This window comes from Papaver somniferum, chromosome 6, assembly GCF_003573695.1.
Source record: "Papaver somniferum cultivar HN1 chromosome 6, ASM357369v1, whole genome shotgun sequence".
Classification (NCBI taxonomy): Eukaryota; Viridiplantae; Streptophyta; class Magnoliopsida; order Ranunculales; family Papaveraceae; genus Papaver; species Papaver somniferum.
In genome coordinates, this window is record NC_039363.1 from 26,011,431 (window position 1) to 26,019,522 (window position 8,092).

Genomic DNA, 8,092 nt, shown 5'->3' on the forward strand with positions numbered 1-8,092 from the left:
TGCACGGGATTACAAGTCACGAATATGCACGTGTCATATACTGATCTAGACATCCAAATGGAATGATTCTTTTTGCATATGATGCCTCATTCTCTTAGCTTCGAAAGTAAGGGTCAAACATCGAATTCCGACATCATATGAAGTTTCAAAAGAATCCAGAGTGAATGACATGCAAGTAGAATTTTCTAGACGGGATTCATGACAGTCACAGTCGATCGAAGTCCACCTAAGTATTTTCACAAAGTCCTTAAACCTTGATATTTCTACCTTTCTATAAATAAGAAAGAATAAAGAGAAAGAACGAAGAGAAGAGGCCACCAATGCTGAGGACTGAAAACAATAATACTGCACTTATCACCATGACGGCTCCAGAAGTTTCGAAGATGACATTTCCATAAATGGTAAATTCATGAACATGAGACGTGAGCATCTATCATAATAGTCATATGATGTATATACTAACAAAATTTGACATGAAACATTCCAGACGCAAGCAAATGGATGTTTTTGCAGCAAGCTCGTCTGTCGAAATTTTACACTGTCCTGCACAAACAACGATCTGGGAGCAATTGGAGAAGAATCTAGGAATATGTCATATGTCATTCTCTTCGTATGGATATCTTCTGCAACATATCCAAAATTCACAGTAATTGGATGAAATAGATAAAAGATATGGGGAAAAAGTCAAGCTACATGACAGCTGAAAAGTTTCTGAAGTTGGAAGTTTACTGTTTCATAGATTTCGACCCTTAAACGAGCTCAAAACCCAAAAAGCTTCTTTGATAAAGTTAGGAAATTTCTTGGTCATAAGAAAGTTTGGGTAGATCGCAAAAACTGATATCAGATGGAGATTCTACAACGTTTTTGCTAAAAAATTGAATTCTGAATTTTCTGAAGACGAATCACAATGGAATTCATCTTTCGTGCATATGGACGTCTGTCCACTTCATTCAATCAAAGGAATAAGATATACAAGAAAGATATGTAATAAAAGGATTATCATTCGAAAAATCCTACTTCGGTACTCATGGAACGAAGTAACTTAAATAACCAAGACAACATATACACCCATGGAAATCAAAAGATGTTCAATTACGGAGAATAACTACAGTGATTAATAAGCCTAATCATCAGATTCGCCATCGTCCTCACAATCGTCATCTTCTTCAGGATCATCATCTTCTACGGAATCTTCTTCAAGTTCTTCTCCAGAATCGTACTCATAGTTTTCTTCAGGAATCTCTTCGAGATGGTCTTCAGGATCCTTATAGATTGCATCTAAGTAGTCATCTTCTTCCCATTCAGCTTGAAAATTTGGCCAATCGATCAGCCTCCATACCAGGTGGATATGGCTCAAGTCCACGACCAATAGGTTCCATGAAAGGTTCAACTTCATCTGCATCTGGATCAGAGGCTACGCCTTCAACGAAAGATCGTGGTTCATCCTCAGCCGCTAGTCTCGCCTTCTGAAGCTGACGTCATTTTTGTTGATATGCATTATGTTAGAGAATAGCTCAGTTGAACTCACCAAGCGTTGGTATGTCAAGTTTGGTTGTCATATTTTAGTATCAAAACTCATCTAGAGTCGCTCGATTAAATACTAAAGTCAACTTCGTTTAGGTTAGACTAGAAAGTCTAGGAATGTTGAGACATACAAGTATTACTTCGAAGACCTGAAGAATGTGAAGAAGTAACGAACTACAATGACGACATCATCCTTCCACCTGAGATTAGTAATATTGACTTGAACTATTTCATTCCTAACGTATCTTTCAAGTCTTGCTATATTGAAAACATAACTACGAGGCTTTATATACTGTACATATTTTATATTACTCTAGTGATGTGACGTGATCATAATAGTATGATTATAGTATTAAAGAATTAGACTACTAATTATAATGCTTATCTTTTGAACTTCGTAAATATAACATCGACATAATCTTGTATATTTTATTATGATTATGTGAATGGGTTATGGTGAAGATTTCATACTAGGAAACAATGCTTTACATATTTTTAAAGGAAGTACATTCATGAACTTGTTTCGTGAATCAAAAGGAAAATCAATAGGATTATTGGTCCGGCTATTCATTGCAAATATTTGGATGACCAATATGTGTGGGTTAGTAGAACCGATCTTAACTCAGGTTATATATCTTGGTATAACTAACCACAATTCCTAGACTTATGATTTGGTATGACTGGTTTTGATAATTGGTGTACCGATCCTAAGTAATCACCATGTAATGGTATGACCGATCCTAGTAATTGGTGTGACCGATCCTAGTAATTGGTGTGACCGATCATAAGTGTTGTGTGACCGATCCTTGTAATTTGTGTAACCGGTCATGGTAACTGGTGTGGTCGATCACAAGTAATACCATGTGTAGATGGAATTGATTCTTGTAACTGGTGTAACCGATCCTAGTGACTGGTGTGACCGATCACAAGTGTTTCCATATTTAGGTATAACTGATCCTAGTGATTGGTAGAACCGATTGAACCCATGTATACGATTTGGTATTTGATCAATTACATAGTAGTCTTGGAAAAACAGGCAAACCGATTCTAAACTTCTTTGGAAGTGTGGTTTAACCGATTCCAAGAATGCAAATCCATGTAAATATGAAATAAGGATTTGCAGTGAAAAGATGTCAACATTCTTTGAACACAAGAAGTAACTCTTATCATTTATTGTTCAAAGATATTCCTTAGTACTCAAGGTGATCCTTTGCCGAAATAAATTAAGAATCTTTTAATTAAGGTTTTTGGTTTTATATGTTTTAATTACCAGCAATTAATGCATATCTCTAGAAGATAAAAATTAGGAATGTGCATTTACTAATTGGAGTTTTTCTATTGAGAGATTTCGAAAATATCGGACAAGCATTTATTGGAATTAGGAAAACCGAATTTCGCCATTCATTGTATATCTTGAGAATATCTTCAGTTTTGGAAATTCCTTGGTGTCCAAACATCTTTGGTCTATAAATACCTTAGTTTGCATCTCTAGCAAACTATCCTAAGAGCCAGGCAAAATTTATTTTTTATTGTTTCTGGTGGAGTCTTGTCTATTCAGAGAGGAAAGTATCCTAATTAGATGAAATCTTTTACGACCGCTCGTTTAAAGACTTCTGTGGGATCAAGAAGCTCTACGAGTACCATTGGTGGGAAACTAGATAATTACAGTGTTATTAGTTTTCGATTGATTCAATTGACTAACGTTTGTTGAAATGTTGATTGCACATAGTTTGTTTATGCTTGAGAATTTTCTCTTCTGATATAAGATTCACTCAAACTAGATCAGAGTATCAACGGGATCTTTAGAACTGTTTATAGATCTAAAGACATATTGTGATAATCCATTGTTAGCAGACCCCGTTATGTGCGTGATTGATCATAAGATATGAAATTGGTGTGGTGCAGGTTATTGAAGATAAAATAATATTTGAAGATGAAGAAGATTTCTTATTAGTTTTCGTATCTTGTGAATTGTGTGCACAAACCTTGATCGGCTGGGATCCAACTAGAATCAGTTTATCTTTGATAGATCTGATTGATTAGTTGCATGAGATCGTCATTCTCTATATTTCTCTTTGAGATTTATATTGATTGAGTGTGAATCTATACTTGACTATTTCGCTAGTTATAGTTAGATTGATCTAACCAGACAAATGAGTTTATTAGATTAAACACAAGAGCCTTTGTAAACGACTCATCTTAATCTTGTAGCAAGCTTGATTAGAGTGGTTACCAAACAAATACTTCCTTTTATATTTGGAATAAGATACAAAGGCCTCATCTAAATATCTAGAAGTATAAGGCGCAGGGATACTGAGGGAACTAAGTAGCTAGGGGTAGTCTTCTTGGTCTCAACTATACGGAGTTCGTATTAGATTTTGTATAGCAGCTTAATTCTGAGAGTTCAAAACTGGACTAGGTCCCAGGGTTTTTCTGCATTTGCGGTTTCCTCGTTAAAAAAAATCTTGTTGTGTTTTTTACTTTGATTTCCGCATTATAATTGTTTATTATAATAAAGTATAATACACATATACGTTAACTACGTATTACTTGATAAGTGATCCTATGGAGTTTGGTGATTTCTGAACCTATTATCAAGTAACACACTTTGTTGTTGTATTGTCTTGATCTTGTATCCATAGTCAATCACACAAGTTATCTTGTTGTCGTATTGTCTCGATCTCGTATTCATAGACGATCACATGAAGTATGAACCAAATTGTCGTATTGTCTCGACTTTGTCCATAGACGATCACATTCGGTAGAGGAGTTATAGGTTGAAACAAAAAGATTGTGTTGTATTTGGGTACCCTCGTATTTTCACATTGAGATTTTCATCTTCATCCCTCTTCTTCTAGGATATTTCATCACGTCTCTGGTTTTCTTATGCATCCACTAAAGTCAAGAAAGCATAAGTTCTATCACGAACTATTCTCAGATGATCAAGAGGCATACCACGAATCAATTTTCTCGCCTTGCTGAAGGGACGATCGACTTTAGCATGATCATATGCAAAAGTCCTCATCTTTGGTTTGGTGTTTCCAAATGTTTTCTCAGAAGAAGCAGAGACACGATTATAATCAGGAGCCACCATTATCTGTTACGAAAGGTGTGGAGTCAAAACACATCGGTAACAATACGCGTTAAAATAGGTTTCAGGCCACGGTCCCGCAAGTGCTAAATCCACCAAGATTGGACATTCCACCACCAAAATAAGCAGTGCCTCGTCAATTCATTCTCATTGGACGATGCTCTATCATACTGCCAGGATCTTCATTCAAGTTATTGCTCGTACGTGACATCATTGGACCAAATCGATAATTTTGGTAACATCTCTTACGACTAAGTTCAATTACTTATTTCGTTTATAATAAGAAAAATCACCATCCAACGCCTGATGCGGAATATGACTGTCTTTCACTAAGTAGGGGACTTAATGTTGATTGTGGATTTTTGACAAAGGCTAAAATCATAATTTTGCATATTTTTAACCTAGCTTCAAACGAGTATGTAAAATTCATATTTTATAATTTAGATGTAAAAGATCATGTCACGATCATCTCTGACTGATTGTATAACCTCTCAACTGAGCTTTTAATATTTTGCATATTTCATCAATACTGAGAAAATTCAGTATTGACTTCAGTGTAGAATCGAAAAATGATTGGACGTATCCTAAACAGATTGCCTTCTAGTATAGAGAGATAACGTCTTCATGATGTGGCAATGTTCCCTAACTATATAAAATACATATGTATAGAATTTTAATGATTGCAGGGCTCCTAGATGGATTGACCACTAGTATAGAGCAATAACGTCTTCAGGATGTCGCAAATGTTCCCTGACTATGCAAAATAAAAATTCAGAGCGAGTATGATGCTTCCACTACTTCATACCTCGACTCTCGAATAAATTTGATGCTCCTAGACAGATTGCATGCTAGTATAGAGCCATCAATTGATTAATTCTAGTCGCAATATTCATCAATTGAATTCCTAGAAAATATTCTATCTTTATCATAATATCTCATTACTTCAATTCACGGTTTTTCTCAGCTGAATTCCATGGATTAGTAATAGATATTCACTGTTCGGGCATATGGGCCACCACCTAGTAAGCCCCGAGAAAATGGTGCGAGTGTACATATCAATAATGCACGAACGAGCACCCAAAAATATGCACGAACGAGCATCCAAAAATTTGAACGAACGAGGAAATATGAAAAACTAAGGAATAATAATAATAAAATAGGGGTGTCAATGGACCGGGCCCACCGGCCGGCCATGCCACGGCCATAGCCGGTCCCACCCTATCCAATTCCTTATTCCATTATTGTTATTTTCCTCATCTATTGAAACTCCCTCGTTTGAGCAAAACGCCTAGTTTCCATATTTTTCCAAATATTGCTCAACTCTTCAAAAACCTAGTCCCACGACTTTTAGGTTTTCTTTTATCAATAATATTTAAATAACATTATTTTAATATTTTAAAATAAAATATTGTACGCACGCGCGAGGATATATGAAGACCTATGCAAATAGGAAAGGGAAGCAAAATAAGAATAAAAGAAAAAGAATAAGAGGCGCACGAGACCGGGACTACCGACCGGCCGGCAATGCCCGGGTCGTGGCTGGTCCTACGCCTCTCACTTTTTCTGTTTATTATTTTATTATTATTATTCCCGCATCTCTTGAAACTCCCTCGTTTGAGCAAAACTCCTAGTTTCAATATTTGTCCAATATTGCTCAAATCTCCAAAAAAAAAAACCAAAACAGTCAAATAGTCTCACGACAGTCCGGGCTTCTCACGGCAAATATTAAAATATTATTATTTGAAAATTCTTAAAATTTTGGACGTGCATGCAAAGTCCCACTTGATCATTCATGCAAAATTGAGAGTTTTAGTCAAGATCAAACTCTTCTGAAAATCCAAAATATTGCTCAAACGTCCAACAAAAATACCTAAAATTCTTAGGAATGCACGTGTGAGGGAGACATGGTGGACCGCGTACTACCATGACCGTACCTGGATGGTCCCTTGGACATCATGGACGGCCGGTCCCACGCCTTTATACTATTATATTAACAATACTTCATTTCTTTCCATAATTCTAGAATCCTCATTCATGGACATTCCTCCGCGCGCTCAGACGTCCATTCACTGATAAGTGCATATTTCACATATATTAGGTATCAATTCCATGCTAGTAATTACTTATATTCTTTCAAATTATTGTATATTACGCTTGTTTTCTTGTATTTTTCTTTCATTTGGTGAATCATATCCAAAAGAAGTGAATTTGCACTTAATTGTGCAACGAAAGAAGTTAGCTACAAGTGGAGAAGGGACAAAGACCAAGAGGAGGTCGTTCAAATATAGGATTTATTGTCATTATATTGAAGATGATGAGATGGCGAAGTCAACGACAAAAGAACAGAGTCATTTTGAGTTTGTATGATGAAATTATGAGCAAAACAAGAACTTAGAAGCATAAAAGGGAAAAATGGTCATTTTACTGGGAAACTACTATTGGCACCCCAACCGAATGTTAAGGGATACCTTCCTGTTAAGGGGCAGTCAAGTTCAAGGGAACTGCTAAAGGCAGTTCAGTCTTTTATAAAGAGGGGGGGGGGGGGAGAATTCAAAATCTTTTGAAGGCATCTGTTATATTACTCAGGGCACCACCACCTTCTTCCTCAATTTCAACATAAAAAAAATCACCGTCCGGTGATGCTGATGATCGTGATGATCAAGAGGTGACAGTTTTGGGGTAATTATCGAATTCGAATAATTCAGTGGGCTGTTATGGAAGTTGGATGAATTGTGTTGCTAGTGAAATTGAAGTTAACAAATCGGTGAAGCTGCTGTCATTGATTAGCAGCAAGCGTGATTGATGGAGATCGGAGCTGCAAAAAGTTGCTCGTGATGAAACTACAGAGAAGAACCCGAGCTTGGAGTTGTTAGCAGTTGAGAGATGATTATCCTTGTAGTTTTAGAAAGTAATACATCTTACATCTAACATTCAAGATGAAGCAATTGCAAGATAAGTTAGTAAACAGATGTACAAGAACACAAGGTATATGTGGTTCGGCATCGTTACCTACGTCCACACGGGTGAAAGGATAATTTTTACTACTTCTCCAAGGTTACAAAGATGATCACTCTCCAATGAAATACAATACTTAGTCTCTCTCCTTACCCACTCACTTAAAAAGCTTGCCCCTCTCTCAATACATAGGGGTGTATCTATATGTTAAGATGGCATACAAAAAGACTACAATATTAGTCTATTCTATAAATTTTGATGATCCTATCGGATGGTTGTTGATGTCTTCTCCCGACACTTGATTCCTGACTCTATATTTTCCCGAAGAATACACCTTCCGGTAAGTCATTGCCTGATATAAATTTCTCATCTGATGTGGATTCCTTACCCGATATGATCCTGTCATCCTTATGGGTTCTGGGTTTGAAAAGTTGATGTTATATAAAGATCCTGAGGAAGGTACCAACACCAACAACCATGCTCGCCACGCTAGTGATATATGGAGAACACCGGGTTTCGTTG